The following is an 11901-nucleotide window of genomic DNA, read 5'->3' on the forward strand; positions in this document are numbered from 1 at the left end:
ACACACCGCTGAGAGGAGCAGCAGGGGAGACAGACGATGTCTGCTGTGCCATGTGGGTAGCTCCCTGGCCGCCAGGGATCAAACTCGTGCTGCAGTGGCTGCGGGTGCCTTCAGAGTGCTGCGTCTTAACTCCTTGCGCCACCAGGGAGGCCCCTAATGTTCATTTTAGTTGGGAGAGTCCAGGACTTCCCCCGGGTGCTCTCTACTCTTACAGCCTGGTTGGGGCACGAACCCCGACGGCGCGCATGGAGGGCGTGGCGGATGCAGATGAGCAGCGCGCGGAGGAAGCTGGGTCTGCTGCGCTTGACCCTGCGCCGGCTGATCTGGGGGCGCCAGTGCCCCCTCCCCGCGGAGTGTTTTCGGGCCCGGCGAGGTGGGGGCGAGGGCCGTCGCGGGCGTCGGGGTGGGCGGGCGGCGCGAGCCGAGCCGTGGGTGCAGAGCGAGGCGGGGAGCCGGGCGCACGTGGCGGCGCGCGGGCCGCTCCCACTGACCTGGCAGGGGAGACACGACGATCACCATCACGAAGGTGGTTCTCCCAGGGCGAGGCTGGTCCGCTGCGCCCCGGGCGTGCCGACCCCTGCGGCTTCCCCACCTGCGGGAAACTCGCTGCGTCAGGTGTGGCGGGGGGTCTGCGCCCGCGCTCTCCCCTGAGTGTGTGTCCTAAAGGGAGATTGGGAGGAGGTCAGCTCGCCACCTTTTTTGTTCAACTCTTTCTAACCGTGTGAATGGCACGTGTTTCATCTCTGTGGCTGCGGCTCTTGTTCTCGCAGAGCAGGCGAAGGCCTCGCGAGTCTGTGAAGGATTCCTGGCGCTTGTGTTTCAAAGGACCTTTTACTAAATTGCGTTCAATTCCTTGCGCATGGATGCTCCGCCCGGGCTCCCCAGGTGTGCGCCCTCACCCGCCCCAGCGCCCGCCCCCTCCCCCCCCACCTACAAAAGCGAAGAGTCTTTTAAAGTTTGAAGGATACAGTTCTCTAGTTTCTCGGTTTTTTGCAGGATAAGTGATTCACAATCAGTGTTTCAGCAACACACCCCGTTGATCATACGCCCAGTTGAAGTCTCTGGAGCTCCGGTGACAGCATGCTGTTGTTTATTATTTTTAAAGATTTATTTATTGGGCCTCCCTGGTGGCGGAAGGGGTTAAGTCCGCAGCCACAACAGCACGAGTTCGATCCCTGACCACGGAGCAACCACGTGGCCCAGCAGAGCTCTCCTGCCTCGCCAGCTGCTCCCCTCAGCAGTGTAGATCCGCCTCTTCTGCTCCCTACTCTGGGGAATCCTCTCGGAAACCCCCACACCTCTGGCCTGCGCCCCAATTCTTGTATGCATCAATAAATAAATCTTTAAAAAAAAAACAAAAGACACCCCACAGTGCAGGCAGGGGCACACACTCCACCCCTCGTGGTTGTGAAAAAGCAGCAGCGTCAGGAACAGCTGCCAAAGAGAAAAGTCGATCCGAGGGAAGAAGATGCTCTCACCCAGGTGGGGCAGGTGGGGACAGCTGAAATGGATTCTAACATGGAAACCAGGATGATTTATTTTGGGGGTGATGTGCTAGATCCCCGGAATATTTTGGTTCAATACAAAATGGAATATGGTGATGAAAACACATGAGTGTTTCATGGGAAGCAAAATACACGGGAAAGCAGGAATCTGAGCGTGAGCCAGAGAGCACCTGAGCTGCCCTGAAAGTTTCCTGTGCATTTGAAGTCCCTGTAAAGTCGGTCTCAAGGTCTCCCCCGAAACACACCAGACGCTGCGACCCTTTGAGGGGCGGCTCCGAGCAGATCCGGGGCGCGCACCGGGGTGGGGCTCAGGGCCGGAGCGGGGGTCTGTGGCGTCCAGGCCGCCGCTCTGCTCGGGCGCCGGGGCCTCCGCGGCAGCACCTGGGCCCTGGGCGCGGGAGGCGCGGGGCGGGCGAGGGCGCACCCCTGGGCGCGGGGGCGGAGCATATAAGGCGGCGACCCGGCGGCCGGGCGGGCTCGGGCCCCCAGCGAGAGCGGCGGCGAGAGCGGACGCGCAGCGGCCAGGACGGGAGCAGACCCCGCGGGAACGCCGGAGAGAGCCCCGAGAGCGTCCAGATGCCCGGGCGCTGGGGGGGCCTGCCCCCTGGAGCCCCCCCACTTCAGCCCCGCATCCCGGCCCCTCAGCCCCCGGCCCGCCCAGAGAGCCCGGAGAGTCGGGGTTCACCGGGGCCGGGCCTCCTGCCCGCCCTGCCCCCGGGCGCCCGGCTGCGCTGTCGGGGAGAACGCGAAAGGCCCCGTCAGCCCCCGGATCCCCGGGACCCTCTGCCCGTGTGCCCGGAGCTCCCGGAGCCGGCCCGGGCGGCAGGACCCGGCGCCTACGGGAACGCGGCCCCCGAAGGGCTGGGACGGGAGCGGGGCGCGGGGTGCGCACGGCGGGGGCCGCCGACGGACTCGGGCCCCGCTCAGAGCAGGTCTGGGGCGAGCGTCCCTCGAAGCTCTGCCCGCGGGGGGAGGGCGAGCCTGGAGGCGCCGGGAACCCCCAGGAGGCGGCCGCGCCCCGGGAGCGGCCGCCGGAGACTGGAGCGGAGCGGGGAGCTGCCGCGGGGCCCGCCCAGGACCCCGAGCCGAGCCGAGGCGCAGCGGCGGGGGAGCAGGAGCCCGACGCCCCAGCCGCTCGCCCGGCGCTGACGGGGCCCCCGCCACGGACGGCGGGGCCCCCCGAGCACGCCAGGGGCTGGGGCGGGGGACGCCTTCTCCGAGGCGCCCGCCGGGGAGGGGGAGCGAGGGATCCTCTGCGCCCCCGGAGAGGACAGTCGGGGCGGCCTGCAGCGGCCTGGGGGGAGCTTCTCCGCAGCCGGCGGGAGCGTCTCAAGAAGCCGCCCAGACGCGCCCAAAGCGGGCGCCCAGGTCGGGAGCCCGGAACGGGGGACGCAGCTGCGGAGGCTCCGGGAGCAGCGGAGCCGCCTCGCGGCCCCTGGGGGCGCGGCCCGTGGGCTGGAGAGGGAGGGTCGGGGCCCGAGGAGCCTCCGGGCGCGGGGGGGCCCTGCGGGGCCCTGGCCTGCGGGGGCGCCCACGGCGGGGAGGCGCCCGGAGCGGCCCGCGGGGAGCGCGCTCTCCTGGGCGGGCGGTGCCCCCCGGCCGAGGGCGGCCTGAGCGCAGGGGCCGCCCGCAGGGCGGGGACGAGACCTGGTGCGGCGGGGACGGCAGTGAGTACCCCTGGGGCTGGGCTGTCCCCCAAGAGACCGGAGGGTCTCAGACCTCAGAGTGCGCACCCCGGGCTGGGGGTGGGGGGCGGCCTGCGCCGAGCCCGCAGCCGGGAGAAGGCCCCGAGCCGAGCCGCGCGCGCCTGCTGGGGAGGCCGGAGTTGGGGCTGGGCAGGGGCTCCCCCTGGAGGGAGCGCGGCTGCGGGGGGCCGTCCAGCGCGATCCTGGGGGGGGTGGGACCTGCACAGGAGCTGCCTGGCGGCGGCGGCGAGGAGAGCCTGAGGCGGCGGGGACGGCAGTGAGTACCCCTGGGGCTGGGCTGTCCCCCCAAAAGAGCTGACTGTGAGGTCAGAGTGCGCGCAGCGGGGGCTGGGGGTGGGGGGCGGCGTGGGCAGAGACCCGGAGAAGGCCGCCAGCCGGGCGCTCCCGCTGGGGACTGAGCAGGGGTTCCCCCTGGAGGAAGCGGAGGTGTGGGGGGCGATCTAGAGCGAACCTGGGGGGGGACGCGTGCACATGAGCTGCTCATGAAACCTTTCGGGGTGCCCTGGCTGGAGGGAGCCCGTTGCGGCTGTGTCCATGGCAGTGCTCATGGCGGGGGGCTCCTGCTCCCCCGCCGCTGCGCCTCGGCTCGGGTGGCAGCTCCCCTGGGTGGGCCCTGGAGGCAGGGGTGACGGGCCAAGAGAAAGCCAGGTGCAGCCTGTGGAGAGGGAACACGTGGCAGTGTGGACGGAGGGGTGAGAGAAGACAGCGGCCTTTGGGGGTTTGCTCCGAAAACCTTGGTGGCAAACCTGGGGTAGAGAAGGGGCGTGTGGGAGGAAGACACGTCCACAGCCTGACGGTGGACACCTGTGAGGAGGGGTGTGAGTGCTTCCGGGGCACACCTCAGGTGGGGGCTGTGAAAATAAAGGTTGCTGAAGACGGACAGCAGCAGAAGACCGATGGGGGCAAAGAGACTGAAATAAGGTAAGAGGGGGTAGAGGGTCCAGGTGGGGGGGCGGGCAAGGGCCGGAGGGCTAGAGGGCGCCGTCTGGGTGTCAGGGGTTCCTGAAGGATGGGACGGCGGTGGCGCAACTGTAGAGAATGACAAGGGAGGGGGATGAGGAGACGCAGACACTCGGTGGGGTGCGGGCCTCGTCCTGCTGAGGGTCTCCGCAGCCCTTCATATATGCATTTCAGGCCACCCGGGAGAGCGCGTGAGCACAGGCACGAGGAAGGGAGCAGTCACATCTTTCCCAGAGCAGCCAGGGTTGATTGACCCTTTCGCAGAGGCTGCTGTTGAGCCCATTGTCGGCCAGCGCGGCCCCCAAGGACACAGACAGCCGCTGCAAGAGCATAAAGGAGTTTATTCCAGGCTCGAGTCCGGGCTCCCGACCGCCACCGTTACATCGGTGGGTGTACGCAGGGTATTGCTTTACCCGAATGGGTTCAGTCTCTGCCTTTAGTTGGACTATAATGGGTGGTCGATGGGACGCCAGGCCAACCCCTGCCGTTTCTGCCCAAACATTCGAGAAAGACTTCATCCACCACTCGGAAAGGGTTGGGTGGTCTGGCGTCAGCCACAGGCGGTACTCATCTTGAAGAGAAACTGAGGACATGCAGGGGAGAACCTTTCGAGTCTCTAAGTTTAACTCCTTCCTGTCCAAACGAGATTTGTGCTCCATCTTTGGTTAAAAGGTCCCTTCCAATGAACGGGTACGGGCATTCAGGGATCACCACGAAGGTGTGCGAAACCTGACCTTTACCCACATCCACGGGCCTTTTAGTGGTCCAGGGATACTGCTGGCATCCGTTAGCCCCTTGCACCCATGCTGTTTTGTCGGGCAGCTTGCTCAGAGGTCCTGTGAGAACTGAATGCTGTGCTCCCGTGTCCACAAGGAAACTCAGGGGTCTTCATCCACTTTAAGGTTAATCTGGGCTCCGGGAGGGTCAAGTCCTGACGCCCCTAGTCGCTGTCATCCCTCATGCCCCCGAGCACCAGGACAGGAGTGTCAGAAGCAGCAGTGTTGTTTGAGGTCCTCCCCTGCTGCTTTGGGCATTCCTGGCCCAGTGTCCTTTCTGAGTGCAGTCTGCACACTGATCACGCTGCAGAGTCCTGCGTGTGGAGCTGGGGCGGCGGAAGGAGGGTAGCTTACCAGAGTCGTTCTTCCGAGTGACAACGAGCAGGATTCTGGCCATATCCCAAGCATGGCGTGCGTGTTCAGCCGCTCTTCCCTTCCGTTCTTCCCAGCGGGTGTGGGCCTCTCTCTGTTCAGTAGTTTCGCGGCGATGGTACACCTTTTCTGCAACCTCAATAAGATCTCAACTAGATTTTTCTCCTAGCCTGTCTATTCTCTGTAATTTCTGTTTGATGTCAGGAGCTGCTTGGTTAACAAGGGCCGTTACCACCGCGGCCTTGTTTTCCTCTGCCTCCGGATCCATAGGAGTTTATTGCCGAGAAGCTTCCATGAGGCGTTCTAGAAAAGCCTCGGGGGTCTCCTCCCTTCCCTGTCGCACATGCCCTACCCTGGCCAAATGGGTGGGTTTGCGGGCTGCCGTGCAACCCTGCCATTAGAGTCTGGCGGTGCCCCCGGAGTCTCTCCTTACCTTCAGCCTGGTGAAAATCCCAGTCAGGTCGGGTCGAGGGAAACACTAAGTCTATGCGGGCCGCGTTGGTGGTGGGCGTCTTTCCTCTCCAGGGACGAACTTCCTGGCAGCCGTCAGTATAGATCCTGCTCCTCAGTGGTGAGGAGAACCTGGGAGAGCTGCTGGCAGTCATCCCAGGTGGGCTGATGAGTAAACAGAACAGTCTCTAGCAGATGAACAAGGTCTCTAGGGTTTTTGGAGAAACGTGCCTTTTGCACTCTCCAGTTGTAGAGATCACTGGTCGCGAACGGCCAGTCGTGCATAGGCTGGTTGCCCTGCTCATTCGGGGACCCTGCCACGCGCAGGGGTGTGGAGTCCGGGGAATTCGCCCTCAGCCAGACCCTGCCCGGGAGCCCAGCCCGCCTCCAGGGGAGGTTTTTCTGAGGACAGTGGAGGTTGGGGAGGGGGAGGGTTGTTAGGAGGGTTATGATAGGGTGGTGGAAAAAGAAGTTCCTCTGGAGGAGAGTCCTGAAAATCCGCAGGTGCCGACGACGAAGTGTTGGGGTGGGACCCAAGCAGTTTAGCCGGAGGTCTGGGTTGTGCCTGTAATGACAAAAATGGCTTTAACCAGGTAGGGGGGTTCTGGACTCGATCTTGCCAGACTAAGATATACGGGAGTTGGTCAGGATATCCGCGTCTTCCTTTACGGATGACAGCTTCCTTCACACGACGGACAACCTGTAAATCGAAAGTTCCCTCTGGGGGCCAACCAACTCCGCACTGTGGCCACTCTGAGGAACAAAAAGTAGTTAAAGACGACTTCTTTATTTCTGTACCGAGGTCCGACCCCCTGGACCTGACATCTTTAAAATACTGTAAAACCACAGATAATGGGGTAGATGGCGATTGACCCATGATGACAAATACTAGAATCACAGTAACAACTGACCCAAAAAACAGACCAAAGATCGACTTTTCAGAAGGCCCCGCAAAGGGGAATCTGCTCCCCCACATAGGCTGAGGGTTTTCTACCAGGTGGTCCGGGACGTCTCCCGCGGTCCACGCCAGGGGCCTGCCAGCACGTCCGCTTAAGCCCTCTGGTGACCAAAATCACAGGTTTGCAAACAATTACAGCTCCACAAACAATACACATACAGGTACTCAGTACTACAGGTCTGCAGACTAACACCTCACCTGGGCGAGTGTTGACACCCACCTGCACGCTTTGAGACTCCTTTCGGTTGCTAGGTAGTTGGGGTCTGCACTCGTCGATCCCAGACGAGCCCCCAAAATGTTGTGCCCAGCGTCGACCAGCGCAGCCCCCAAGGACACACAGACAGCCGCTGCAAGAGCATAAAGGAGTTGATTACAGGCTCGAGTCCAGGCCCACGACACTCACCGATGTAACGGTGGAGGTCGGGAGCCCTGAACAAAGGGAACAGGGATCTTATATAGGGGTACACGTAGATTTCTAAAAATTAAATCATGTTGGCAATCATTCATTAGTTACATAGGTACATCATTCATTGAATCTGTTATAGGACAGGGAGAGGGGCAGCCCAAGCCCCACAAACCTGCCTATTCTAAATGGGTTCTGCCATCCGCCGCATCAACACAAAACATATAACACTTTAATGGGAAGGAACTTTAATAAAACTAGGAAACAATACAGGTGAGGTAAAGAGTCTATTTTTTAAATGAAGCACCCAAAGTTACCCGTCCCCTCGTGGGTAAAAGTCCATCCAAATGGGATTGGCCCAAAGCAAGGCCCCAAAGCCTGCTACAAGTCTAAAGCATCTTCCAGTGGGGACCCACAGAAAAGGGTCACAAACAACTAGACAAGCCCGGAAGGAAAAGAGCAAAATCAACATCAAGATAAAAGCTGCCATTGTCACCTCCCCACGGGTCTCACCCACATCTGTGTCACCCAGTCCACGACCAAAAGACAAGCACAGTTTCTTCACGTGTCTCTAGGCTCCATGCGCCTCTTCCAGGTCTCCTGGCTCCATCCTGCTTCCTTCCTTCCTCAGTCTCTTCTGCGGCTTCTCCTCTTCCTGCTCAGCTCCACCCTCTCTTGGGTGGGGCAGGGAACCTCCCCCTTTCCTGGGGACCACCCTGTTACAATTACACAGGTGCATTTGTTAACAACGGTGGGTACACAGTTATTTTATGGCTAGTTTTGTAACAGGGAACCTCCCCCTTTCCTGGGTCCCCGGGGAGGTTCCCTGTTACAGTTTGACCCCATTAGTGGCCTGCATTGCTCGGTTCTATTTTATGGCCAGTTAGACCCATTACTCGGCTCCACTGTGGCTGGCTGTCTGAGATAAGACCAGAGTGGGGTGGGGGTCATAAACCCTCTTTGGAATGCAGGCAATTTAGTCTTGAGTAAGCAAAACTTGAAATACTGAGATGGCAGTGATACACAAGATGGAGGGATAGTGGCTAAGTCTCACAGCTGTGACATTTGTTGTTTTTTGATTTAAAGGAGGCTCATTAGCTCAACAAAAGTTTCTCAGAATAGTCATTTATCTGAAACGACCAGTCAGGTTATTACTAGCAAAAGGCTTCTGTGGCTGAGCTCACATTTCCATGTTTACTGAGTGAAGGATTAACTAAGGCTGGGGAAACAAAGGGCAGGAAGTACCTGGGGGAAGGGAGACAGGGATTTTTTTCTAACTAACCTTTAAAGTTGAGACTAACATATAACTCATTGATTAAAGCAGAAACCAGAAGGCGTTTATCTAGAAGTTGTCATCTATAGTATATTGTTTTAATATTGATGGGCTACTAAGGAACCCAGGGCCTGGAGGGCGATGGTACCAGGTAAGCTGCACTGACTCCTCCCTAGCCCCCAGCTCTCCCTTCAGGGAGGAATTCCCCTAATGTAAACAAGGAGTTTTCTGCCTATTACTCTTCTACTTATCTAGGCAGCCTAGTTTCCATGTTTAACTTTAAGATTAAGGGAAAATTCCTTTCTCTGTAAGATTGCTGATTGTTGTTTGTAGTTGGAAGGAGTTACCAATATTTTATCAGAGGCATGGCCAAAGATGGTTGTAGCTAGCTCAGCCAGTCACAAAACTGCTGTCGATTTATTCTTGAATGTGTACTCTGACAGCTTCCATGCCAATTCGCCCTAAATAAACAGGAATGAACTAGCAGGAGTTGACTATGGTGCCTTCTGGCTTATCAAGAGTTTTCTTCTACCTGGAGCTTGGCTCACCTCTGACATTCAACTGTTATCTTTAACTGTAAAGTAAAAAAGACTTTCCTCCAGTTAGCCCTTGCCTTAAATGGCCACATCTCCATGCTAAAAGACTTGGCCCAGGGATGTTTAGAGCCTTTTGTTCCCAGAAGTTTTTTCACTTGTTCATGTAAGGCCAAATGTTGAATTGCTGCCTTTGGCAGAGAACTACTAGTTTTATAAAAGTAATATTTGTATCACGCACTGCCATTTGTCATCAAACTGGTTAATCAGTGATTGATCAGTCCTTGTGATACAGTTAACAAGTTTGTCTTTCCCCCATTTTTTGCAATTCCCCTTATCTAGCATTAACAGGATTGATGACTTGTCTTTCCCATTTGTTGCAGCTTCCCCTCCCCTTGGGAAGAAAAAAAAAGCTGGCGCCCACCGGTTTCCCTGTAGACCCTTCCCCCTCGCCCTAAGGAAAACAAGCTGGCGATCACCCGTCTCTGTGCCTTGACACCTTCCCCTTCCCTTAAGATGAAGGAGCTGACACCCATCCATCTCCCTGTTGAGCTGGCGCCCACTTGTCTCTGTGCGGACCCCTTCCCCCTCCCCTTCGCGGACCTCTACCCATCTCCCCCTGTATAAATACCCCTGCCCGCTGCCAAAGAGGAGGACGGTGGTTTTTCGGACATGAGTCTGCCTCCCTCCTCATTTGTCGACAAATAAAACCGCTTTCCTTTTCCTCAAACTTAGTTTCCTTTTATTGGCTGAGGGAAACTGAGGCCGACGTTCAGTAACAATTTTGGCGAGCCAGCCAGGAGGTGGATGCCACTTTGGCTCTCCCAACCCCAACTCTGACTTCCAACTGACGGAGCTGTTGCCTGCTGCAGCGCACCGGGGCTCACCTATCTATGCTGGTCTGTGCTGTCAGAGAGGGGCCTGGGCATCCCGGGTGGCATCCTGACCCTCCTGCTGCGAGGGAGCGCCCTCTCTCCAGGAGGACGAGGGAGAGTCCCAGCAGCTGCCGGAGTTCTTTTTCCTCCGGGGAACTTCCCAAGTCCTCCTCGGGAGAGGCACAGCTCTTCTCTGCACCCTGGATTTACCTTTGAGGAGATGGAAACTGGATGGAAAACCGCGGTCCCCTGGCGTTTGGTGTAAGTTCTCCTGGCGTGCACGCCAAGACCTTGGCCTTCACACATTCGGGAGGAATCTGAGTCCCCTCGCGGAGGGAGTTCAGGTCTCCTCATTTGGGAGGGAGTCTATGAGTCTCCCTCAATTTGGAGTGCTCTTTGGTGTGTTAGGCCCGGTTGAGTGGGAATTGGGAAACATTTGGTGTTTTTTTCACTTGATATCTATTTGGTATTTGGTATTTGGAGTTTCCCGTTTGTTTTTGGAAGCCAGGGATTTAGTTAAACTTATGAGAGGTGCCGTATTTGTTCCATCTAAAAGCCCCTTGGGGAAAATATTAACTGAGTGGTCGGCCTGTAGCTACAAACCTATGTCTAAGAAGCAACCCCTATCACGGTTTCCCTGCAGGAGCCCAGGAAAAACTGATTGTGGGGAACAGACTGATTTTTTTTTAGCACAAGAGCCAGGCAATATACTCTCCTTTTCCACATTGGCTGGCTCACCTGTGAGCTCCTTTTATCTATGCTCTGCTAAAATCTTACCCTGACATTCAGTGTCAGTCCAGATGCTTTGGCTTTAGGCAACCTAAGATTATTCTGACTCTTCTAGGACATTGGCAGATGGCTGGAAGGACTGTAATTGTTCCAGAGAGAAAACTGGGCTTGGACCAGGACTTCTACTTGATGTTGTTTTTTGGAGTTAGTGGGTCTGGAGTGCAGGGTCTTTGGGTTCACTATGGGAAAGGTGTTGCCAGAGCTCCTGTTTCAGGGACCTGCAGCAAGCTTCCCAGGCCAGTTTCTCCACGAGACAGAGACATTAGTTATATTGAAAGGACAGGTTTATTAGGGAAAGGGGACAAGGAAAGTAAAGGAGACACAAGCGGGCAGGAACAGCTGCCCCAGGAGGGACAGGTTTGCTGAGAGAGGCCTGCGTGGTTGCAGGTGGGTGGCTTTGAGGAGAGTGACCTCCGCTGAGGGAGGTCAGTGAGGAGAGGCCCCAGAGAGACAGGTCATGGGCAGGCAGGGAGGCTGCTGCCCTGCAGAGGGAGAGGGTTGGTGAAAAGAGGAAGCTACTTAGGCACAGGTGGGCAGACGGAGTGCTCTCCAGAGCCTGTGCAGAGATTGAACGGATATAGTTGTCTTCTGTTTGGGAGGGATTCGCCACTTGTGAGCCTTCGGGTTAGTTGCTGATTCTGGATAATTATGTAGAATCTGAAAGTGACCAGAGATTCTACAATAGGCCCAATTCTACAATAGGCCCAATCTCCATATCTTTATACCTGCTTGGGTGTTATGCTTTGTAATCTAGGCATTGGAGACTGAGGATCTTGGTTTCCATAGCTGTGTCAATGGCTATGCTAATCCCTTCTACCCAGGCCTCCAGCTCTTGGCATTTTGTGAGCCAGGTTTTGGGTCTTGTGGACACCTCTTTTTCAGTTTTTCTATTCTTGTCTTACCTTACCTTTTCCCCATTTTATGCAAATAGATTTGTGAATCTGATCTTTGTGCCTGTGTAAGGAATTCAAGCAAGTATCTGGAATCAGGTCTTGGATAATTTAAAAATTTGGTATTTTTCTGCTTTTTATGTTTTAGTCAGATACCTAACTCAGTATTTACCAGTCACTGTAATAATTGGATGTAAAGTAAGCTGAAGAGAGTGTTCTCCACTTTAAGGAGGTGTTTTCTTCCTCTAAATTTGCAGGCTTTTTCTGATCCTGTGCTGAGACTTCTGGGATCAGGCTCAGATGGTTTTGTCAAGATTACTTTGGACTTTCTAGTTAGCTATAAAGGAAGCTTGCTAGTTGGTTGGAAAATTTCTAAACTTCTTATTGACCATAAAATTTTAGGTTTCCTTG

General features: G+C 56.9%; 1 long non-coding RNA gene and 1 other non-coding gene across 2 annotated transcripts; both read left to right on the top strand.

Moving 5' to 3' along the window:
- The first annotated feature begins 483 nt into the window (after window positions 1-483).
- On the top strand, window positions 484-650 carry LOC119253655 (U1 spliceosomal RNA). Its single transcript, XR_005127183.1, has one exon. It is a non-coding gene; the product is annotated as a U1 spliceosomal RNA (small nuclear RNA).
- A 3204-nt stretch (window positions 651-3854) lies between these two features.
- Window positions 3855-10876, top strand: LOC129146355 (uncharacterized). Its single transcript, XR_008552927.1, has 3 exons — window positions 3855-4132; window positions 4346-4557; window positions 9320-10876. It is a non-coding gene; the product is annotated as an uncharacterized LOC129146355 (long non-coding RNA).
- The last annotated feature ends 1025 nt before the right edge of the window (window positions 10877-11901 follow it).

This window comes from Talpa occidentalis, unplaced genomic scaffold, assembly GCF_014898055.3.
Source record: "Talpa occidentalis isolate TD23 unplaced genomic scaffold, MPIMG_talOcc4v2.1 talOcc4.2, whole genome shotgun sequence".
Taxonomy (NCBI): Eukaryota; Metazoa; Chordata; class Mammalia; order Eulipotyphla; family Talpidae; genus Talpa; species Talpa occidentalis.